The sequence below is a fragment of the Bubalus kerabau genome, chromosome 8 (genome assembly GCF_029407905.1).
Source record: "Bubalus kerabau isolate K-KA32 ecotype Philippines breed swamp buffalo chromosome 8, PCC_UOA_SB_1v2, whole genome shotgun sequence".
Taxonomy (NCBI): Eukaryota; Metazoa; Chordata; class Mammalia; order Artiodactyla; family Bovidae; genus Bubalus; species Bubalus kerabau.
This window is the reverse complement of record NC_073631.1, coordinates 18,048,130-18,073,435: the sequence shown is the minus strand read 5'-3', so window position 1 is coordinate 18,073,435 and position 25,306 is coordinate 18,048,130. Positions and strand designations below refer to the sequence as shown.

General features: G+C 41.9%; 1 long non-coding RNA gene across 1 annotated transcript in view; it reads left to right on the top strand.

Annotated features, from left to right (window-relative positions):
* The window catches only part of LOC129658930 (uncharacterized), a 64,092-nt gene extending 42,158 nt beyond the window's left edge, over positions 1-21,934 (top strand). The window contains exon 3 of the long non-coding RNA XR_008717595.1: positions 20,610-21,934. This is a non-coding gene — a long non-coding RNA (uncharacterized LOC129658930). The remainder of the gene's footprint in view (positions 1-20,609) is intronic.
* The last annotated feature ends 3,372 nt before the right edge of the window (positions 21,935-25,306 follow it).

The window sequence follows — 25,306 nt, the reverse complement described above, 5'->3', positions numbered from 1 at the left end:
ATAAGCCACCCGTATTATAACAACGTGAGATGGCTATGCTGCATTGCAGGTATAGATTTTGTGTGGCAAATAAAAATCTTGCTAATGCTGTAATACCAGTACTTTAGTGACTAGCCATAGATTTATGAAGTCTTGTTCTCTAATTGCAAAGAAAATGCTTTTTATCACCAGTTCAGTCTTTGGGTAAATATTTTAAAAGAAATTTCCATGATATCTTCAGCCTAATAAGATAAATAAGATAAAAGCTCTTATACTCCACCCACACAAGGCAAACACAATTGGATAAAAAGTAAAAGGCAGGTGAAGAAGAAGAAGTGAAGTTGCTCGGTCATGTCTGACTTTTTGCGACCCCATGGACTGCAGCCTACCAGTCTCCTCTGTCCATGGGATTTTCCAGGCAAGAGTACTGGAGTGGGGTGCCATTTCCTTCTCCAGGAGATCTTCCTGACCCAGGGATCGAACCCCAGTCTCCCGCAATGTAGGCAGATGCTTTACCATCTGAGCCACCAGGGAAGTCAGGTGAACCACTGTTATATTTGTGTGCAAGATAAGCAGTTAAACAGCTTTCTTAGGGCTGAAGAACTAAAACTGTCTCCTCCAGCCATGTGTTTCTGCCCACATACTGCTATGGACTTGGGCAGGAGGAAGATTCAATATGTGTATCCTTGGAAGGAGGGAGAAAGAAGGAGGACATGAACTAGTTAGGAGGGATGCCTAGCCTTTTATGAAAAAGTTGAATGACTCTTCAGTATGTGTTTCATAATTTCTAAAACGCCATGTATTGGGGGACCCCAAGACCACCCCACAGGCACAGCGATTTGACAGCTGGCCTCGCAGAACTCAGCATCTATGTGTACTCTTAACTAAGATTCATTACCATAAAAAGATACATGTTGATGTATGGCAGAGACCAACACAACATTGTAAAGCAATTTTCCTCCAATTAAAAATAAGTAAGTTTTTTTTAAAGATAACAAAGTAAAATCACAAAAAGGAAAAAGTGCTTGGGATAAAGTTGGGAGGAAACCAGGTGTTAGCTTCTTAGTCCTGTCCCAGTGCAGTGGCTTTCTTCCTTCAGCAGTGAGTTGTGACCACACATGCAAAGTGTCGTCTGGGGCAGCTCTTTAGTGACTTGGTGCTCAAGGTTTTTACTGGGGGCTGGTCAATAGGCACTCTCTGCCCACTGCATACCCAAATTCCAGATCCCAGAATAAAGGCAGATATTTAGTATAAAGCATATCACTGCACGGTCTAGACCTACTAAGCTGCCTTTGTCATTTAGGGAAAGTTTTCTGTCAGCATAGGGAACTGTTTACTAGCTAAGTTCCCAGATGCCCACGAAGGGCCAGTCTTTCAAGCAGACCTTTCTAAGGATAATAGTCTCAGGCCTGCTATGCTCACTCTTCTCTGCACACACTGTTTTCCTCATTCAAACATGTACAGAGGCATAAAAAAGGCGACTCTTGTAATCCCATTAGAAATAAGTCATCTGAACTTCCCTGGTGATACAGTGGATAAGAATCTGTCTACCAATGCAGGGGACATGGGTTCAATCCCTGGTCCGGGAAGATTTCACATGCCACAGGGCAACTAAGCCTGTGCATCCCAACTCCTGAACCCGAGCTCTAGGGCTCCAGTCCTTTGGCCACCTGATGCAAAGAACTGACTCATTGGAAAATACCCTGATGCTGGGAAAGATTGAGGGCAGGACGAGAAGGGGGTGACAGAGGATGGGATGGTTGGAGGGTATCACTGACTCAATGGACATGGGTTTGAGCAAACTCCAGGAGATTGTGAATGACAGGGAAGCCTGACGTGCTGCAATCCCTGGGGTCGCAGAGTTGAACACGACTTAGCAACGGAACAAAAACTACTAGGGCCCAGGAACTGTCCTGAGCCCACATGCTGCAACTCCTGAAGCCCACGCACCCTAGAGCCTGTGCTCCACAAGAGAAGCTGCACAGTGAGAAGCCCGTGCACTGCAGTGAAGAGTAGCCCCTGCTCCCGACAGCTAAAGAAAGCTTGCACACAGCAAGACCCAGAGCAATTGAAAAATAAAAAAAGAAAACATTCACTTCAAAAAAATAAAAAATAAGTCATCTGTAGCAAAGAGAGTTTACATGGCTTATCTAACGCTGTATCTGGTTAGTTCGCTTGGGGGGCTTTATTGGGGCCACAGGACGGAGGACTCAGATCTGGCTGGTGCTATCTGGTTACTGGGTTCTTCTGCATATTGACCTTCCTGGGGCTACCAAGATGCTGCCAGGACAGGTTTTTTTGTACTCATGTCTGATTCCTGGACTGGGATGTGTTGCCTGAAAAAAGAAAAGCACAACCTAAAAGGTGAGAATTATATTTTACTTTGAGGACTTCAAGCCTGAGAGACAGAACTCTCAGATCACTTTGAGAGACTGCTCTGAAGAGGCAAGGGGGTGTGGAATCAGGATATATAGGAGTTTTTGCAGCAAAGACTAGGTAGTTGGAACATTAAAAAATTACTGTTAATTAAAGAAAACCAAATATCTAATGGGGAAGGAAATGGCAACCCACTCCAGTATTCTTGCCTAGAAAATCCCACAGACAGAGGAGCCTGGTGGGTTACCGTCCGTGGGGTTGCAGAGTCAGACACGACTGAGCAATTAACACACACGCACACAGATATCTCAAGTTAATGAGTTCACTGTTTTTCTATGTATGGGAAGCTGCAAGCCTGGGCTGACTGAAATCTTTCCTTTGACACACCCCTCAGCTATCTGGGGTTGGTAGCCTGTGTTTACTCATCTTGAGTTTCTTCAGGATACACTGTCAGGGGTGGCTGTAATGTGATGGCTTGATGGCCGCAGCACCCTTTGCTATATGGCAGGCAATATTTTTCATTCATAGATGGATGGAACAGCCAGGCCTAGTGCTCTGTCTGTGTGTGTGCTCCAGATCACTGTCTTGGGCTTCCTTACAGCTTGATGATTCCAGACACTTGGGCTTCTTGCATGATGGCTGGCTTCCCTTGGGGCAAACATTCTAAAAGAGCAGAGCAAGATCCTACAGCATTGCTTTGGTTACACTATTATTTAAGCAAATTACTAAGACCAATGCAGACTTGAAAGAGAAGTGAATTAGATCCAATAGCAGGATAACAAAGGATTTGCAACCATCTTTAATGAATACTTACAATAAGTAATTTATCTGATTATCTTAATATCCATTTCTGTTACAGTTAGCTACTTTGCATGCTTCATTTCTCCCACCAGCCTACAAATTCCTTAATGTTAGGGATTCACTCTGCCTTAGTGTCCAATTTGATACAATGTTAAATAGTACTTTAAATAGCACACATTAATTATTGATTAAATAAATACTATTAAATGTTTACTACTTGCCAACCACTATACTAAGTTCTTTATTGTTTTGTTTAATCTTTATGTTAATCTTGAGAGGCATTATTTTTATTTCCATTTTTTAGATGAGGAAACTGAGGTATAGAATGGTTAAGTTGTCTGCCTAAGGGCACATAACTAGTGCCAGAATTTAAACTCACACTGACTCTAGAACGTGGGCTAAATCATTGTGTTGTACTGGTTCCAGCACAGACTTTGCATGAAGAGGGAGTCTCCAAAGAATCCAAATTATGGTATTCTGCTGTGTAGGAAGTTAAAGAGGTCTTAGGAGTATGAAGCCTTTAATTTAGCTCCTTTTCTGATTTTATTGGAGAAGTGGGGAGAGAAGAATGAAGAGAAGGATAAATAATAATAATAGGAACAAAAGGCATTCTAACTGAGTCATGTTCTGTAATCCTGAGTATTATTTAGTCTTGAGGCATTTGTAATCTTAAAAAACCACTCTCTTTAAAAAAAAAAAAAAATGGTGGTGTAAACACAAAGCATGAGATAAAGAAAATAAGTTAAAAAAATGGAAATATATTCCATACTGTGTTACACAAGTTTTTGGTTAAATTTGATCCTGAACCATTGATCATTTTTAACACATTATTAACTAGGAATGAATTAATACATCTTTTGTTGTTGTTTAGTTGCTCAGTCGTGTCTGATTCTTTTGTGACCACATGAGCTATAACCCTCCAGGCTCCTCTGTCCGTGGGATGTCCCAGGCAAGAATACTGGAGTGGGTTGCCATTCCCTTCTCCGGGGATCTTCCCTACCCAGGGACTGAATCCACATCTCCAGCATTGGCAGGTAAATTCTTTACCACTGTGCCATCAGGGAAGCCCATATCTTTTGTTACCCAAACATTATTGACCACAGACGTTTCAATATTCACTTGCATAACAAATTGATGGCCAAAATACTCCAAAAATCCCCTGATCAATAGTGTATTAAAATCATATGTGCTAAGATATGGAGTCTAAGGGCAAAATGCCTGCCTTCTGATATATCTGTCATCAGGAAACTGTTAAGAATAGAAACTTTTTTTCTTCAAACAGTAATGGTGAGGGAGGCCCCCACCAAAGCAACAATGTCACAAAGCACCCTTCTTGAGTATTCTCAGAAGAGCTTGAAGAGGAGTACAAAGTATTTGAAAGTAGAGGGTGGAGGGTGATGGTGGAGCTAATCCTAAATACAGAAGAAACAAGCAGGGGGAAGGGAAGTGAAATCAGGGAAGGTGTCCTGGGAAATGTCTTCCTGGGATGGTGACTGGAAAGTACAGGATTATCAGGACAGGTTTCTTACATGACTAGCAGAAAATATAAGCTGATAGCTAGCGTCTGACACAAGTTGGAAATATATTTCTCTGGCATAAAAACACCGCTGGAGGAGAGAGGTCCAGAGTTCTATGGTGGCTCCATGGACTTAAGGAAATCTAGCTCTTTCTCTCCTTGCTCTTTACCGTAAATTGACACAAGCTAGTTGAGTTCTGCATGATACTTATGGGCTTTTTGATAAAGAGTAATTTGGTAGAGAACAATAAAAATGGTCACTTTGTCAACTTTCCTACCAGATGATATGAAAGCAAGTCTCAAAACAAATTCTGCCACAAACAGAGACATCTATTAACAACATTTACTTATAAACAAGCATAATCGTTTCTGTTATCTAAACTTCCCTGGTGACTCAGATGGTAAAGAATCCACCTGCAATGTGGGAGACCCGAGTTCCAGCCCTGCATTAAAAGATCCCCTGGAGAAGGCATGGCCACCCACTCCAGTATTCTGCCTGGAGAATCCCATGGACAGGCAGGCTACAGTCCATGGGGTTGCAAAGAGTTGGACACAACTGACCAACTAAAGATAGCACAGTCAATTCAACTAAATCTCTACTTATATCTCCTCTAATCTCCAATCTCAACTATAGTGAAAAATTCAATCAAGGCAAGCATGACAACATTCCAGAAGCAGGAATGTTATCTAGAGAGCTGATATCAGTCAGTTCAGTCCCTCGGTCCTGTCCGACTCTTTGCGACCCCATGAATTGCACCACGCCAGGTCTCCCTGTCTATCACCAACTCCCAGAGTTCACTCAAACTCACGTCCATCGAGTCGGTGATGCCATCCAGCCATCTCATCCTCTGTCGTCCCCTTCTCCTTCTGCCCCCAATCCCTCCCAGCATCAGAGTCTTTTCCAATGAGTCAACTCTTTGCATGAGGTGACCAAAGTATTGGAGTTTCAGCTTTAGCATAAGTCCTTCCAAGGAACACCCAGAACTGATCTCCTTTAGAACGGACTGGTTGGATCTCCTTGCAGTCCAAGGGAATCTCAGGAGTCTTCTCCAACACCACAGTTCAAAAGCATCAATTCTCCTGTGCTCAGCTTTCTTCACAGTCCAACTCTCACATCCATACATGACCACTGGAGAAACCATAGCCTTGACAAGATGGACCTTTGTTGGCAAAGTAATGTCTCTGCTTTTTAATATTTTATCTGAGTGAAGTGAGTGAAGTCACTCAGTTGTGTCCGACTCTTTGCAAGCCCATGGACTGTAGCCCATCAGGCTCCTCCATCCATGGGATTCTCCAGGCAAGAATACTGGAGTCAGTTGCCATTTCCTTCTCCAGGGGATCTTCCCAACCCAGGGATCAAACCCAGGTCTCCTGCATTTGCAGGCAGATGCTTTAACCTCTGAGTCACCAGGGAAGCCCAATGTGCTATCTAGGTTGGTCATAACTTTCCTTCCAAGGAGCCAGCGTCTTTTAATTTCATGGCTGCGATCATCATCTACAGTGATTTTGGAGCCCCTAAAAATAAAGTCAGCAACTGTTTCCACTGTTTCCACTGTTTCCCATCTATTTCCCATGAAGTGATGGGACCGGATTCCATGATCTTCGTTTTCTGAATGTTGAGCTTTAAGCCAACTTTTTCACTCTCCTCTTTCACTGTCATCAAGAGGCTTTTTAGTTCCTCTTCACTTTCTGCCAGAAGGGTGGTGTCATCTCCATATCTCAGGTTATTGATATTTCTCCCAGCAATTTTGATTCCAGCTTTTGCTTCTTCCAGCCCAGCATTTCTCATGATGTACTCTGCATATATAAGTTAAATAAGCAGGGTGACAATATGCAGCCTTGACGTACTCCTTTTCCTATTTGGAACCAGTCTGTTGTTCCATGTCCAGTTCTAACTGTTGCTTCCTGACCTGCATACAGGTTTCTCAAGAGGCAGGTCAGGTGGCCTGGTATTCCCATCTCTTTCAGAATTTTCCACAGTTTATTGTGATCCACACAGTCAAAGGCTTTGGCATAGTCAATAAAGCAGAAATAGATGTTTTTCTGGAACTCTCTTCCTTTTTCCATGATCCAGCGATGTTGGCAATTTGATCTCTGGTTCCTCTACCTTTTCTAAAACCAGCTTGAACATCTGGAAGTTCATGGTTCACATATTGCTGAAGTCTGGCTTGGAGAATTTTGAGCATTACTCTACTAGCATGTGCTGCTGCTGCTAAGTCGCTTCAGTCGTGTCCGACTCTGTGCGACCCCATAGACGGCAGCCCATCAGGCCCTACCGTCCCTGGGATTCTCCAGGCAAGAACACTGGAGTGGGTTGCCATTTCCTTCTCCAATGCATGAAAGTGAAAAGTGAAAGTGAAGTCGCTCAGTCGTGTCTGACTCTTAGCGACCCCATGGACTGTAGCCTACCAGGCTCCTCTGTCCATGGGATTTTCCAGGCAGGAGTACTGGAGTGGGGTGCCATTGCCTTCTCCGACTAGCATGTGAGATGAGTGCAATTGTGCAGTAGTTTGAACATTCTTTGGCATTGCCTTTCTTTGGGATTGGAAAGAAAACTGACCTTTTCCAGTCCTGTAGCCACTGCTGAGTTTTCCAAATTTGCTGGCATATTGAGTGCAGCACTTTCACAGCATCATCTTTCAGGATTTGAAATAGCTCAACTGGAATTCCATCGTCTCCACTAGCTTTGTTCATAGTGATGCTTTCTAAGGCCCACTTGACTTCACATTCCAGGATGTCTGGCTCTAGGTCAGTGATCACACCATCGTGATTATCTTGGTCGTGAAGATCTTTTTTGTACAGTTCTGTGTATTCTTGCCACCTCTTCTTAATATCTCCTGCTTCTGTTAGGTCCATCCCATTTCTGTCCTTTATCGAACCCATCTTTGCATGAAATGTTCCCTGGGTATCTCTAATTTTCTTGAAGAGATCTCTAGTCTTTCCCATTCTGTTGTTTTCCTCTATTTCTTTGCATTGATTGCTGAGGAAGGCTTTCTTATCTCTCCTTGCTATTCTTTGGAACTCTGCATTCAGATGCTTATATCGTTCCTTTTCTCCTTTGCTTTTCACTTCTCTTCTTTTCACAGCTATTTGTAAGGCCTCCTCAGACAGCCATTTTGCTTTTTGCATTTCTTTTTCTTGGGGATGGTTTTGCTCCCTATCTCCTGTACAATGTCACGAACCTCTGTCCATAGTTCATCAGGCACTCTGTCTATCAGACTAGTCCCTTAAATCTATTTCTCACTTCCACTGTATAATCATAAGGGATTTGATTGAGGTCATACCTGAATGGTCTAGTGGTTTTCCCTACTTTCTTCAATTTAAGTCTGAATTTGGCAATAAGGAGGTCATGATCTGAGCCACAGTCAGCTCCTGGTCTTGTTTTTGCTGACTGTATAGAGCTTCTCCATTTTTGACTGCAAAGAATATAATCAGTTTGATTTTGGTGTTGACCATCTGGTGATGTCCATGTATAGAGTCTTCTCTTGTGTTGTTGGAAGAGGGTGTTTGCTATGACCAGTGCATTTTCTTGGCAAAACTCTGTTAGCCTTTGCCCTGTTTCATTCTGTACTCCAAGGCCAAATTTGCCTGTTACCCCAGGTGTTTCTTGATTTCCTACTTTTGCATTCCAGTCCCCTATAATAAAAAGGACATCTTTTTTGGGTGTTAGTTCTTAAAGGTCTTGTAGGTCTTCATAGAACCATTCAACTTCAGCTTCTTCAGCATTACTGGTTGGGGCATAGACTTGGATTACTGTGATATTGAATGGTTTGCCTTGGAAACATTCTGTCGTTTTTGAGATTGCATCAAAGTACTGCATTTCAGACTCTTTTGTTGCCCACGATGGCTACTCCATTTCTTCTAAGGGATTCCTGCCCACAGCAGTAGATATAATGGTCATCTGAGTTAAATCACTCATTCCAGTCCATTTTAGTTCGCTGATTCCTAGAATGTCAACATTCACTCTTGCCATCTCCTGTTTGACCACTTCCAATTTGCCTTGATTCATGGACCTAACATTCCAGGTTCCTATGCAATATTGCTCTTTACAGCATCGGATCTTGCTTCTATCACCAGTCACATCCACAACTGGGTATTGTTTTTGCTTTGGCTCCATCCCTTCATTCTTTTTGGAGTTATTTCTCCACTGATCTCTAGTAGCATATTGGGCACCTACTGACCTGGGGAGTTCCTCTTTCAGTATCCTATCATTTTGTATTTTCATACTGATCATGGGATTCTCAAGGCAAGAATACTGAAGTGGTTTGCCATTTCCTTTTCCAGTGGACCACATTCTGTCAGACCTCTCCACCATGACCCGCCCATTTTGGGTGGCCCCACATGGCATGGCTTAGTTTCATTGAGTTAGGCAAGGCTGTGGTCCATGTGATTAGACTGACTAGTTTTCTGTGATTATGGTTTCAGTGTGTCTGCCCTCTGATGCCCTCTCGCAACACCTACCGTTTTACTTGGGTTTCTCTTACCTTGGATGTGGGGTATCTCTTCATGGCTGCTCCAGCAAAGGACAGCCACTGCTCCTTACCTTGGACGAGCGATATCTCCTCACGGCTGCCCCTCCTGACCTTGAACATGGAGTAGCTCCTCTCGGCCCTCCTGAGCCTGTGCAGCCACTGATATCAGACAGTTTTAAAACCAAAAACCTGACCTTGTTTAGGAATCAAGCCTTAGGCACCATTTCTAAAGGTTCAAACATTGCATTCTTTTACTCTATTGTTACAAGGGTGTGGAGGGTCTCTAAAAGATTTTAGAGAACAAGCTGATATTTTAAGTATCTTTATGTTAACCAATGAGAATTCCTTTCTGCCATTCAGTATACTGGTTAGTAGACTTTTAAATTGCTGATATCTGTTGGATCATAGAAAAAGCAAGAGAGTTTCATAAAAACATCTACTGCTTTTATTGACTAGACCAAAGCCTTTGACTGTGTAGATCACAACAAACTGCAGAAAATTCTTCAAGAGATGGGAATATCAGACCACTTTACCTGCTTCCAGAGAAACCTGTATGCAGGTTAAGAAGCAATAGTTAGAACTGGACATGGAACAACAGACTGGTTCCAAATTGGGAAAGGAGTATATCAAGGCTGTATATTGTCACTCTGCTTATTTAATTTATATGCAGAGAACATCATGCGAAATGCTGGACTGGATGAAGCACAAGCTGGAATCAATATTGTCAGGAGAAATATCAATAACCTCAGATATGCAGATGACACCACCCTTAGAGCAGAAAGCGAAGACGAACTAAAGAGCCTCTTGATGAAGGTGAAAGAAGAAGTAATTGAAAAAGCTGGCTTAAAACTCAACATTCAGAAAACGAGGATCATGGCATCCAGTTCCATCACTTCATGGCAAATAGATGGAGAAACAATGGAAACAGTTACAAACTTTATTTTCTTGGCCTCCAAAATCACTGCAGATGGTGACTGAAGCCATGAAATTAAAAGATGCTTACTCCTTGGAAGAAAAGCTGTAGCAAACCTAGACAGCATACTAAAAAGCAGAAACATTCCTTTGCCCACAAAGGTCCATCTAGTCAAAGTATGGTTTTTCCAGTGGTTAAATATGGATGTGAGAGTTGGACCATAAAGAAGGCTTAGCGCTGAAGAATTGATGCTTTTGAACTGTTGTGTTGGAGAAGACTCTTGAGAGTCCCTTGGACTGCCAGGAGATCCAACCAGTCAATCTTAAAGGAAATCAGTCCTGAATATTCATTGGAAGCTAACGTTCCAATACCTTGGCCATCTGATGCGAAGAACTGACTCATTGGAAAAGACCCTGATTCTGGGAAAGATTGAAGGCACGAGGAGAAGGGGACAACAAAGGATGAGATGATTGGATGGTATTACCTACTGGATGGACATGAGTTTGAGCAAGTTTCGGGAGTTAGTGATGGACAGGGAAGCCTGGTCCATGGGGTTGCAAAGAGTCGGACACTGCTGAGCAACTGAACTGAAGTGAAAACCCCATTTCTGAAATTCATGGAGAACATTACCAGAGAATCTGGTGTTGATCCAGATTTAGATGGCAGAAACACTTGGAGTAGTCACTTCCAGGATATGGTTTTTCAGTTGGAACATTAGTAACAATCTCTGGAGTATGCACTTTCCTTTAAAATTTTAGTTGACTGTAACTGGGCTATAGTTTATCATAACCAGAACAAACAAAATCTTTTAATTTCATTTGATTTGTTGCCATTCTCAAACCATGGATTACACACCCTTCTGTTTAGATTCCATTGGCTGGGAGTTGGTAATGTGGTCACGTTCAGCTGCAAGGGAGGCTGAGAATTATAGCCTTTTTCTAGGAGGCCCTGTGCCCAGATATCATATATGTTACTACCAAGGGAAAAGAGAAGGGTAGATACTTTGTGAACACTGCAAGGCTTCCAGTGCTGAGGATTCACAACAGTTGCTCAATATTTTAACTTGCATGGCAATAAAAGTCCTTACTCCACCCTCAGCCTATGGGAAACTTTCCAGGTATGAGAAATAGTCCCATGTTTTCCCAGAAATGGATCGGGGATGTGGCAATGGCTTAATAGTGGATAGATGTGAGAAGGCAAAAATTTCTTCTTCCACCAGTTCTCTTATGTCCCAGGTTATATTAGGATCTTGCTGCTAAAAGTGTGCCCATGAATTAGCATCTTCTGCTAATCACCTGGAAGCTTGTTTACAATGCTGACTCTACGCTTCGCTATACAGCAGAGTTGGGTCCAACATTGGAAATCAACTATACTTCAATTAAAAATAAAATTCTGACTCTGCATTTTAAAAGGACCTACAGATGGTTCCTAGGCACAGTGAAATTCAAATGTTTTCTCCTGCTTATCCAACATAGATGTACCCAGACACACTGTGATTGGGGGTAATGTGTTTCCTTCAGCAGAACTCCTTAGAGCACAAAAGAAAGTTCAGGAGAACTCACAGACAACTGGTGTATTACCACTTAGATCATAAATAACTCATATTTTATGCAGATTAGCGTATTCTATGCAAAAAGCAAGTAACATACATGGTTTTTTGGTCTATCAGAAGAAAGTAGCAAGAAGAATATGTTAGGAGTGGATCTGTTTGGTAATATATAACATGATAAATATAATTAATATTACTGTGTGTTATACACAAAAGTTGTTAAGGGAGTAAACCCCAGGTTCAGTCATGTCTAACTCTCTGTGACCCCATGGACTATAGCCCACCAGGTTCCTCTATCCATGGGATTCTCCTGGCAAGAATACTGGAGTGGGTTGCCATTCCCTTCTCCAGGGGATCTTCCCAACCCAGGGATCGAACCCAGGTCTCCCACATTGCAGGCAGATTCTTTACTGTCCAAGCCACCAGGGAAGCCCATGTTATATACAGAAGTTGTTAAGAAAGTAAATCCTGAGTTCTCATCACAAGGAAAATTTAAATTTTTTTTTTATTTTTTTGCATCTATATGAGATGATGGATGTTCACTAAACTTATTGTAGTCATCATTTCATGATGTATGTAAGTCAAATCATTATGCTGTACACCTTAGACTTATACAGTGCTCTATGTCAATTATATCTCAGTAAAACTGGGAGAAAATAAGAGATGTAATAAAATTCTTTGCATTACACATGAAAAAAAAGTGTGGATCTGTATAGATGATGGAGCTCTGGATAATTATTTTTCTAACTTTGTCATACTTGTCAAAAAAATTTTTAATGAGTGTAAACTATTTTAAAGTAGAAAAAAATGGTGTTTGAGAATGATATGGAACAGATTTGTTTTAGCTTTAGTAATCAGTTATGTCGCTGCCTGAGAAATAAATCTCTAACTGGTCGGGAGAGAGCAGCCGTGGCGTGGGATCATTATGTATCCACCCAAGGCAAGCTTCTGCCCTTGCCAAAATAAACTGCTTATTCACAGGAGATGGGCAGTGCTTATTTTGGAACATTACTCTTAATTGCTGACTTCTGCAACTCAAAATTTTAGTGTCATTTCCTAACTTTGCTTTAAATGTATTTTCATCTTAAAACTTGGCACAAAGGTTTAATAAAATTTTCTTTTCATAATTGAAATTATTCAATTCAACTAACATGTATTGGATAGCTGAAGGTTACACAGCTCTAAATCATTTTTTTTTCTTTTTGGAGGGAAGGTAGAAAGGACTCAAAAGACATGGTCCCTGCATTTGGGAACTCACTTTGCAGAACTATCATGAAATTAGGATTTAAGTGTGTGAAGTAATTTCCTTCTGAATGGGTATTCCTGTAACTATATACATTTTTTTTTCAAAAGCCCATGATATATCTGATCCATGTGATATGAAAACAAGAATCCACTCTAGCTTTAAAGGTCAGATGCATATAGAGAGTAGTACTGAAGTAAGATAATAATTTCACAAGAGCAAATGTGGGAACATGTTGAAGGTACTGGGTCTTTCTCCTGCTGCCTCTGAAGAAAGATGAAGAGGGGCAGGTGAAGGGAGCAGAGAAAGCACTGGGTTTCCTTAATAAGTTCTTGGCAAGACCTCTTACAGGAGAGCTTACAATGGAAATTTTGTGCCTGTTCTCTTGACTTTTGAAACAGTTAAACTAAGTTTCCCCAGAAGAAATTTTTACTACAGCGGTGGAATTAGATTGTCAAAGATTAATGAGAAAGATGCTACAGTCTATCAGGATTTTTAAAAATAAAGCATCTAATTCTCTGACATTTTAATTTGTGTACTGATTGAGATGTAAATTTTTATGTATAATATGATTAAAAAAATATTGCCTTCCATATCAGTAAATAAAGGATGTTGCAACCAACAAACCAGCTATCACTGTCAGTTCAATTTAGTTCAGTCGCTCAGTCGTGTCTGACTCTTTGCGACCCAATGAATCGAAGCATCCCAGGCCTCCCTGTTCGTCACCAACTGCCGGAGTCCACCCAAACCCATGTCCATTGAGTCGGTGATGCCATCCAACCATCTCATCCTCTGTTGTCCCCTTCTCCTCCTGCCCTCAATCTTTCCCAGCATTGGGGTCTTTTCCAGTGAGTCAGCTCTTTGCATCAGGTGGCCAAATTATTGGAGTTTCAGCTTCAACATCAGTCCTTCCAATGAACATCCAGGACTGATCTCCTTTAGGATGGATTGGTTGGATCTCCTTGCAGTCCAAGGGACTCTCAAAAGTCTTCTCCAACACCATAGTTCAAAAGCATCAATTCTTAGGCGCTCAGCTTTCTTTACAGCCCAATTCTCACATCCATACATGACTACTGGAAAAACCATAGCCTTGACTAGACGGACCTTTGTTGACAAAGTAATGTCTCTGCTTTTGAATATGCTGTCTAGGTTGGTCATAACTTTCCTTCCAAGGAGCCAACGTCTTTTAATTTCATGGCTGCAATCACCATCTGCAGTGATTTTGGAGCCCCAAAAAATAAAGTCTGACACTGTTTCCACTGTTCCCATTTATTTGCCATGAAGTGATGGGCCTGGATGCCATGATCTTAGTTTTCTGAATGTTGAGCTTTAAGCCAACTTTTTCACTCTTCTCTTTCACTTTCATCAAGAGGCCTTTTAGTTCCTCTTCACTTTCTGCCATAAGGGTGGTGTCATGTGCATATCTGAGGTTATTGGTATTTCTCCCGGCAGTCTCGATTCCAGCTTGTGCTTCCTCCAGTCCAGGGTTTCTCATGATGTACTCTGCATATAAGTTAAACAAGCAGGGTGACAATATACAGCCTTGGTGTACTCCTTTTCCTATTTGGAACCAGTCTGTTGTTCCATGTCCAGTTCTAACTGTTGCTTCCTGACCTGCGTACAGGTTTCTTAAGAGGCATGTGCCCTGAGGGATTCAGAGTAGAGAAAAGCAGGATACTAGCCCTAGATAGTTAAGGTGCACATCAAAGGAATGACTTCAGTGAGCACATACTCTCGCATCTTCCTATACACAGTAAAACACTAAATTCGTTAACTTGAGATACCTAGTTTATTTTTTTTGACCTCGCCTTGCAGCATGCAGGATCTTAATTCCCTAACTGGGGTTCTAACCCACACCCCCGGCAGTGAAAGTGCGGAGTCTTAACCACTAGATCACCAGGGAAGTCTCTGGTTTTCTTTAATTAACAGTAATCTTTTGATGTTCAGACTATTACAGAACTCCTATAAATCCTGGCTTCTCTCTTAACTCTTGGGAGCAGTCCATCAGGGCCATCTGAGAGGCTACTTCTGGTCATAAGTTCTCAGTTTTGTCACCCAGATAAAATATAGCTCCCAACTTTTAGGTGTGCATTTTTTTTCAGCCAACAATAGCCTTGTTCTTTATATTTTAACCCTCACGCTAATGGCAGAAAGAAAAGAGGAACTAAAGAGCCTCTTGATGAAAGAGGAAAGTGAAAAAGCAGCTTAAAACTCAGCATTCAAAGAACTGAGATCATGGCATCCAGTCCCATCACTTCATGGCAAATAGATGGGGAAGCAATGACAGACATTATTTTCCTGGGCTCCAAATCACTGTGGATGGTGACTGCAGCCATGAAATTAAAAGGTGCTTGCTCCTTGGAAGACAAGCTATAGCAAACCTAAAAAGAGTATTAAAAAGCAGAGACTTCACTTTTCTGACAGAAGTCCATCTAGTCAAAGATAATTTTTCCAGTAGTCATGTATAGATGTGAGAGTTGGATAATAAAGAAGGCTGAGCACTGAAGAGTTGATGCTTTCAAACTGTGGTGATAGAGAAGACTCTTGAGAGTCCCTTGGACAGCAAGGAGATCATACCAGTTAATCCTGAAGGAAATCAACCCTGAATATTCATTGTAAGGACTGATGCTGAAGCTCCATTACTTTGGCTACCTGATGCGAAGAGCCAACTCACTGGAAAAGAACCTGATGCTGGGAAAGATTGATGGCAGGAGAAATGGGTGACAGAGGATGAGATGGTTGGATGGCATCACCGACTCAATGAACATGAGTTTGAGCAAACTCTGGGAGATAGTGAAGGACAGGGAAGCCTGGTGTGCTGCAGTCCGTACGGTCACAAAGAATCAGACATGACTGAGCAACTGAACAACATATTTTAAAAAACAAAACCAGGAAATTAACACTTTTTACTTTTTTAGTTACAAGAGATTCCCACTCAAACAAGCTTCATTATTAGAAAGATGTAAGTCAATATTACAGATATTTCTGTAAGTTATAGAAATATATAATGTTACAGAATTCTGTACAAATGGGTTTCACATAAACTAGAAAGTTGTTTAAAACAGGTACATTCTCTCTCACTTAGTCTCAGCTTCTCCATATCTGTCTCATTTTCATCTCTCATTTTCTTACTCATCATTTTGCAAATGGCTGCCTCAGTCACTAAGCTGGCATGGCTTTGTCAGTCCAGTACTCACCATGGACTAGCAACAACTTCTGTGTTTTATGGTTTGAATTCATGATGAAGGGAATCTGATTGGTCCAGGTCATCTGTTCAAGTCTCTGATCAACCAGTGGATTGGCTGCCTGTTGTGATGAGCTGATAACCTGGTCCAGTCAGCCATGACCAGGAGGTGGAGAGATTGCATGTGATGTGGTGGTTTCCCTGTTCTTCTGGGCATATCCTTATTTCACTCAAAGTATATAGAAAGGAATAAATTGTATTTGGCCTTAGTAAACCTAAATCTATAAGATGATGCTATAGAAGACAATTCACATGAAATAAATAAATAATGTAACTTGACTAAATTACCAAGTAAATAGTATGACAAATGCCAGGGGCTGAGAGTTCAGCATGATCTGTAGTGATTGGAGAAAGCTTATAACAATATCAGATGTGGAAAAGCTAAAGGAGATTTCCAGATATTCCTCCCCATCCTTCATCCCCAGTATGTTCCTTGAGTAATAAGTTTTAGATTAAAATTAACATTAAATTGTCCAAAGAATTCTCATTTGAGATGGCTGAAGAAGCACATGCCTAGGAAGAAAAATATATTAAAAAATGAAAAAAAAAAAAAGCACAATGAGAGAAATAGGGTGGGGGGAGTTGTTGGTAGACAAGAGATTTCAAGAACTTTCTGGAAAATGTAAAATGGATTAATGAGGGTTGATTGATGAGGCTGAGTAGAGGAGGCCATAGCCTAGAACACGCTAGGGTGCTGACCATCTGGAAGAAGCCCAGACAGGCTCTAGACCTTGACAACAGATACAATAGGGGACGGGGCTGAGAAATTGGACTGAAAGGGTCTGTAGACAGCCATTAACCCCAGGCGAAAAATTGGAGGGTTCAAATAGTCTTAACAAACCGCCTAGGAAAAACTAGGGCAGATGACTAGAAAACATTCCCAGGGTAAATGCCTCCTTATTCTGGCATTTAAATGTTCCTAGAGTTACAGGACTCAGTAGGTAAAGAATCTGCCTGCACTGCAGGAGACGTGGGTTCTATCCCTCGGTTGGGAAGATCTCCTGGAGGAGGGTGTAGCAACCCAGTCCAGTATTCTTGCCTGGAGAATTCCATGGACAGAGGAGCCTGGCGGGCTACAGTTCATGGGGTCGCCGAGAGTTGACACAACTGAAGTGAATTAGCACGAGTACAGTTACAGCTGGCTTCACGCCTGCACAAACTTTACCTCCCATTAACTAGCGCATCTATAAATAGCTCCTAGAGTCTTTCTACTGTAATATATTTTTTAAAATTTTTACTTTGGCATAATTTTAGATTTACAGAAAAGTTAGAGGAAATAATTCTCATATACATTATATCCAGTTTCCTGTAGTATTAATATGTTAATATGTTTACTTTTTACTTTATCTTTTCTTGACAAATAGATAGGTAGATAGACATACAAACATTTCATTTTTTCCCTGAACTGTTCAATTAGTCAGACATGATGCCTCATTTTTTAAAATGAGGCATCATTTTTAAGGTGTATTTCCATTAATGTATATTTCCTTAAAATATTAAATACTCCAATGTGTATTTCCTTAACATATTCTTATACAAGTACAGGAAATTGATTAAAAATCAGAAAGTTAACATTGACAAAATACTATTATCTAGTTGTTGATCTTATTCAGATTTTGCCAATTAAAAAAATGTTCCAATTAGCAATAGAAATTTCCATCACATTGCATTCAGTTGCTATGTCTCTTTTTATCTCTTTGAGTGATGACCAGCTTCATAGCCTTTGTGTTTCATGGTATTGACATCTAAGATTACTCTGCAGTTATTTTGTAAAATGTCCCTCAGCTCTGGTTTGTCTACTGTTTCCTTATGATTAAATTCAGGCTCTACACTACTGGCAGCAAATCACAGAAGGCAGAGACTTTTCTCAGTGCATCTAATCAGGAGGCATCTGTTGTTAGTTTGTCCCATTATTGCCTAAGTCTTAATGTGAACAGCAACCAAGGATCAACAGATATCAGATGAAGGTCTCTAACATGAAAAGAAAAACCCCAGTATCACTAACATGAAGAAAAAAACAAAATTCAGGGAACAGAGGTACACTTTAGAATAGGAGAGATTTTCCAGTTGGTAGCTTCTGAGATGTCAAAAACAAAAGGTAAAGTATAAAAGATAAATATAAAAGGTATAAAAGGTAAAAGGTGTAAGAGGTAAAATATAAAAGACATAGCAGATCAGTGAGTGCTGGGATCATGCATTAGGATCAGATTTGCTGTATCAAACAACAGAAAATCACTTAAAAAATCAGAGATTGACAACGTAGAAGTTTCTCACTTGTATAAAAGAAGTAGATAGCTCTCAGGTGACTGGTGACTTCAGTGGGTCACCAGGAATGTTAGCGTGTTACTTTCCTATTCTGCCATCTAGTAGATGCTCTCTGTTTTCAAGGCCTCTCACAGTCCAAGATGCTGCTGGAACTTTAGCCATTGTGTCTGAATCAAGGTCAAGCAAGAACTGATTTTTTTTTTTTAAAGGAGTGGGGGTTGTTACAGTGTCAGCTATCTTTAAGCAGCTTTCCCATATTTTTGCTTACATCTCTTTTGCCAAACCTACCTGCAAGGAAAGCTAAGAAATGTAGTCCTTTATTCTGGGCAGCAACGAGATCACATAATAATTATGGTACTCCTACTAAGGAAGAGGATATTGGTATTGACTTAGGCAGCTAGCAGATTCTGGCAGTTAGTTTAATAGGCAGCATAATTTCCACAGCAGAAAGGAGATGCAAATCATTAAGTATCTAGTACATACCTGCTATATGTGTGCTCAGTCATGTCAGACTCTTTGTGACCCCATGGACTGTAGCCTGCCAAGCTTCTCTATCCATGGGGTTATCCAGGCAAGAATATTGGAATGGGTTGCCATTTCTGTCTCCACTAGTACATACCTAACAGCATATGTTTTTGTACACATAGTCATAACAGTTTGAAATTTCAGAAATCTAGTGACTAAAAAAAAGAACAGTGTAATTCCAAGCAAAACAAAACATGTTTAACAAATACATAAAAGATGTTTAACCTTGTATACAAAATTAGAGGATGACAAATAAAAATGAAATTTTTTCAGAATCAGCTTGGAAAGATTAAGATATTGAAAATATCTTATGTCAGTGAAGGTTTTGAACAAGAGTTTTCTCTTCAACTATTGGCATAAGTATAAATAAAGTCAGCCTTTTGGAAGGAAAATTTGGCAGCACTTACCAAAATATGAATGTATTGGTTTTCTGTTGCTGCTATAACAAATTACCATAAACTTTAGAGACTTTATATATATTTAAAGCACACACAGATTTATTAGTTTAAACTCTACAGGTCACAGTTTAGTGTGGCTCTCACTGGATTAAAATCAAGGTGTCCTCTGGTCTGTGTGTCTTTCTAGAGGCTTTAAGGGAGAATCTGTTTCCTGTTAATCTCCATTTCCGGGACATTCAGTTCCTTGCAGATAAGTCTGAGGGCTTCGTTTTCTTGCTGTCTGTCAGCCCAGGGCAGATCCAGAGTCCACTTGTGGTCTTTGGCTCAGGGTCTTCATCCACTGTCCTCAAACCAGCTGTGATAGCTCAAGTCCCTCTCGCACTTCACACCTCTTCCTTCTTCTGTCCCAGCTCTGACCCAGTGGGAAAAGTCTCTTTACTTTTAAGGACACATGTAATTAAATTGGGCCCAGCCAGATAATCCAGGATAATCTCCCCATCTCTAGGTAGATAACCTTAATCATGTCTGCCAAATCCCTTTTGCTATGTGAGAGAATGAATTCTCAGATTCTAGAATTAGAACATGGACATCTTTGGAAGGGGGTGGGAAGCATTACTCTGTTCACCTCCATAAAGTATACACTGTGTTGTATCTAGAAATTACACAGAGAACTGCAACAGACACTTTAAAACCTGAAGTGAGGAGGGTGGGAAGACAGAGAAAATGTAAGACTTATAAAGAATAATTATCATTAACACCTTCAAACTTACCAGCAGCATGAGATGCTAAGGAAAATATGGAGAAAGGCTTTCAAAGTTGTCTGGGGAAATTTTTAAATCCAGGTTATTGCTATGCTTAATCAAACTATCGATTGAATTTGGGGGGAAGGGGGAAGGGCATTTTCAAATATTCAAGAATTATAATTTTTCCTCTAACACACCTTTCCTTAAAAAGTTACTTGAGATGGATTTCAGCAATAAGAGAGAGTAATCTAAGGAAAAGGAAGACGGGGGACACAGGAAGCAGAGAAATAAAGTCCCAGGATGGTTTCTGGGCAGCAGCCCACAGGGAGCCCAGCTCACATTGGGTCAGGAAGATTGAGGACTCCAGATAGAAATGGTTTCGAAAGACTTCAGGGTGGATAGGACTAGCTCGCAGAGGGCGAAAATACTGAGGCTATAATAAAGGTCCAGAGTGCATGCGTGCTTTAGTTGCTCAGTCATGTCTGACTCTTTTTGTGACCCCATGGACTGTAGCCTGCCAGGCTCCTCTGTCTGTGGGATTTCCCAGGCAAGAATATTGAAGTGGGTTACCATTTCCTTCTCCAGGGGATCTTCCTGGCCCAGGGATCAAACCCGTGTCTCCTTCACTGGCAAGTGGATTCTTTACCACCGAGCCACCAGGGAAGACCAAGGTAGAGAACACATGGTCCAAAGTGAAAGTAACATGTTCTGATTTAAGTAACTGATGAAGTGTAAAAGACCTCAACTGTGTTTAAACCACAGTTTTTTACCAACTGTGTTTTAAACCACTCTAAGCAGCAAATAAGTAGTCCCTTTTGTGTGAAATACTGCAGTCAGGGCAGTGGGACTGTAGGGGAGAGTACAACGCCTGTACATATTCATATGTGATGACTGTGTGGGAACATGTCTGGAAGGATGCCTGCTATGATGTTAATAACGATTGTAGTTGGAGATGGGATTTAAGTGATTTCTTTTTGTTTATCTGTGTTTTTCAAAGTTTTCTTTTTTTTTTTTTTCAAAGTTTTCTAACATGATCCTCTGTCAGCTGTTTGATTTAGATGGTGTCAATGATTTTAAAAACAATGTAGAGAATATTGTGTTATTGTTATGTATAAAAAATGTAATGGAAATAGAAAATATATTCCAACTTGTGGCTTCAGGGCTAATGAGCAAACTGGGAGAACTGGTCACCCTGTATCCTGTTGAGACCTAGCAGGACCAGCAAAGAGCCTAAAAGCACACAAAGGGTGTTCCGTGCATACGTTCAAATTGACTGTGTCTTAAATTGCCAAGTGCTGTGCCAGGCACAGGAAACAGGAGCGAGATATCGTCTCTGTCCTGAAGATACTCCAAGTCAGAGAAGGAGCAGACCAGGAAAGCTTCAGTCACGTCACGCAGTGAAGAGTGCTGTGCTTCATGTAAACATGGCATGCCCTGGAACCCCAGGAAAATGGAAGCCCCCCTCAAACCAGGGAAGGTCCCGTGCAGCTTCCTGTAGGAGATGACGTAAGACGTGTTCTCAAAAGCAAATAGCAACAAGCCAGATGGAAAGGGCATTCTTGGCAGGGCAGTGGTGTACACTGTGGGTTGGAAAGACCATGGTGGGCTTCCCTGGTGGCTCAGTGGTAAAGAATCCGCCTGCCAATGCAGGAGACACGGGTTCGATCCCTGATCCAGGAAGATCCCACATGCCGCGGAGCAACGTGCGCCACAACTATTGAGCTTGTAGTCTAGAGCCCAGGAGCTGCAACTGTCGAGCCCACGTGCCCTAGAGCCTGTGCTCCACAACGAGAGAAGGCACCACAGTGAGAAGCCCCACACTGCAACTAGAGAGTAGCCCCACTCACTGCATCTAGAGAAAAGCCTGAGCATCAGTGAGGACCCAGCACAGTCAAAAATAAATAAATAAAATTATTTTTTAAAAAAAGAAAGACCATGGTGATCCTGTAGCTGCTAGTGGCGTGAGGGGGTTAGAGCCTCAGGGGCATGTGATCCTGGCATGGTAGGTAGGAGATGGGTTGTAAAGAGGCTACAAAACCTACTAAAGTGTCTGGGCTTTTACAGCATTTACTCTGGTGGTTGCGTACGAGATGGAGTGAAAGGGAATGGGATCAAGGTTATTTATGATGTGAGGGTTTAGAAAGAATATATGTGACCCTCATGGAAGCCCCTCCCAACCCACCCTGTCTAGTCAGATTCCTCTACCTCCCCTACCCTGTCATTGCACCCTACCTGTTTCCTTCTGAGTGCTTAGCTTTCTCTTCTTAAACTATTTTGATCACTTACCTGATTATAGTCTTTCTCCCCCATTAGGCTGTAAGCCGCACAGGGCAAAGATTGTTTTATCCACCAATGCAGGGCATATAGCTTGCACCTAAAGAGTTGTGGGCACTCAACAATTGCCCAGAATAAGGCAGCAGCGATGGAGGTGGAAAGAAGGCAGATTTGAGAGTTTAGATACAGACTAGAGAGAACCTGGTGATTGATTGATTTAGAGAGTTGCACCGGGTTGAGAGCTGGGGTTGGAGAGCATAAAGATGAGTCTTCCAGGGGCCCGACTCAGGAGACATCAGACTCAGCTGGTGGTTGTTGGGTGAGTGTGGGTGGGGTGGAAAGGAGTGGGTTGGGGTGAGAATGTGTTCTTACTAGAGAGCAATTGCAACCCTGAACTCACCCCACAGGTTTAACTCCCCTGCCTTCCTGCTCTTTCAGTGATTCTTAAACTTTGCTGCACTTTAGAATGACGTGTTAAAAACCTGACATGGGGGACTTTCCTTAGATCAGTGAAATCTATCTACCAGTGAAGATAGGGATAGAGCCTCCTAATTTTTAAACTTTTAAAATATCAATATTCCAGTGAGCACCATTGTCCCATGAGTTTCCAGATGAGCAGTCCCCTTCCTGCCCTTTGTCTGGAAACCCCAGGCTTATCAGTCATCTCACTCTGCCGGCTCCTGGCTGAGCCATCAGCTGGCTTCCATTCCTCTTCACCAGGGTTGGGTCCTGGCACTGAAACCCTTCTACAAATATTTGTGCTTTTAACCTGCCACTGCCTGGCATGTATGTCACCTCGGCCAATATTTACACTTGTAGATGACTATACTTAATGCTTAATGGTGTGTTCCGCTTAAAAGGTGTAAAGGATGTGAATTACTTGAGTCTTCCTGTTTCCTTTTGAACCTTGGAAAACATCCAGATGGTTTTCTTTAGCCCTTATTCACTTTCTTCAAACATTTCACAACTGGGGCCGGTAAACGTAGACCCAGTGACGCGATACTCAGTGTCTAATTTCTTGCCAATGACCAGGAGCGTCTTGTGGGTGGTGGTGTGGCGAGGGAGAGGGACAGCATGTTGTGCAACATTGTGTACCAATGCAAAATTGGGCTGTGGTTATCTGCTGGGGTGACCCTGGTGGGTTTCCAGTGTGGACATGACTACAAGTGTCTGTGGTTTCTCAGGACCCCAGATGAACTACTGAAAGTGATGAGGTCCGGGAATGAAACTTCATTGTTTAAAAATTAATTTTAAAAATTAATAGGGTTTTTATTTTCCTTCAGAATCTGTACATGATTTGATATTTGAAAGTGTTTGCATCTTACTTTCCGTATTTGGTTTCTACACACATTCTTTGATCCTGAAGACAAATTCTGTACTTGGAGACTTTGATTTGTTCTATGGCAAAGCTTCTGGAGGATCTTCCCTAGTGGGTCAGATAGTAAATAATCTGCCTGCAATGCAGGAGACCTGGGTTCAAGTCCTGAGTCAGGAAGATCCTCTGGAGAAGGGAATGGCAACCTACTCCAGTATTCTTGCCTGGAAAATTCCATGGACAGAGGAACCTGATGGGCTACAGTCCATGCAGTCACAAAGAGTCAGACACAACTGACCAGTCTCTCCCCAGTGCTCAGTTTGGCACTGCCTGGTCCATAATGATTTTTGGGTTTCTCTGGTGGCTCAGACGGTAAAGAATCTGCCTGCAGTGCAGGAAACCTGGGTTCGATCCCTGGGTTTAAAAGATCCCCTGGAGAAGAGAACAGCTCCCCACTCCGGTATTCTGGCCTGGAGAATTCCATGGACAGAGGAGCCTGGCAGGCTACAGTCTATGGGATCACAAAGAGTTGTACGCGACTGACAACTTTCACGCACAAAGCTTCTGGAAGTGCTGCTGGGAGGAGAGATGGCTCATTTTCAGGGTGAGCCTAGTGAGGGGACAGAGAAAAGCCCTTGCAAGGGTTTGGAGCCCCAGGTGCAAAGCCCGGAGGCTGGATTTGGTTGGAGGAGCTGCAAGTGATGGGATGACTGGCTTGTAACAGGTTAAGATCAGGTGAAAGGCTAGAATAAAGAGGTGGGTGGGCACAGGGGTCTCATGCACTCAAGTGACATCCCTACAGCCTGCAATTACGCCTTCCTCTTCTGCATCCCGCACATCCAGCTTCCCAAAGAGTGAAGTGTTAGTCACTCAGTCGTGTCTAACTCTTTTCAACGTCATGGACTATAGCCCACCAGGCTCCTCTGTTCATGGGTTTTTCCAGGCAAGAATACTGGAGTGGGTAGCAATTCCATTCTTCAGGGGATCCTCCCAACCCAGGGACTCAACCTGGGTTTACTGCATTGCAGGCAGATTCTTTACCATCTGAGCCATTAGGGAAACTGATAAGTGTAGATGTGATCATTCTGCTGCTGCTGCTAAGTCACTTCAGTCATGTCCGACTCTGTGCGACCCCATAGATGGCAGCCCACCAGGCTCCCCTGTCCCTGGGATTCTCCAGGCAAGAACACTGGAGTGGGTTGCCATTTCCTTCTCCAATGCATGAAAGTGAAAAGTGAAAGTGAAGTTGCTCAGTCGTATCCGACTTCCAGTGACCCAATGGACTGCAGCCCACCAGGCTCCTCTGTCCATAGGATTTTCCAGGCAAGAATACTGGAGTGGGGTGCCATTGTCTTCTCTATGTGATCATTGTGCTTTTCCCTTAAAAAACAAAAATAAAACAAAAACTTCACTATGTTTTCCAGTAAGACCAAATTCTTTAGACTCCCTCAGTCTAGTTGTGAGACTTTTTTCCTGCTTCTTTATTTAAAGGCAAAGTGTAGAATACAGAAAACAAAAACAAACAAAAAAACCCAAGGACAATGCAGGAAGGCACTGGAGTTCCGGGAGACATTCCACAAGGTGACGTAACCAAGGCCATTTATTTCGCACACACAGGACTGCACAGCCTCTTTGACTTGAACATGTCAAATTCCTTGCAAAGAATTTTGCCTTTGGGAGAATCCCTGAAAAG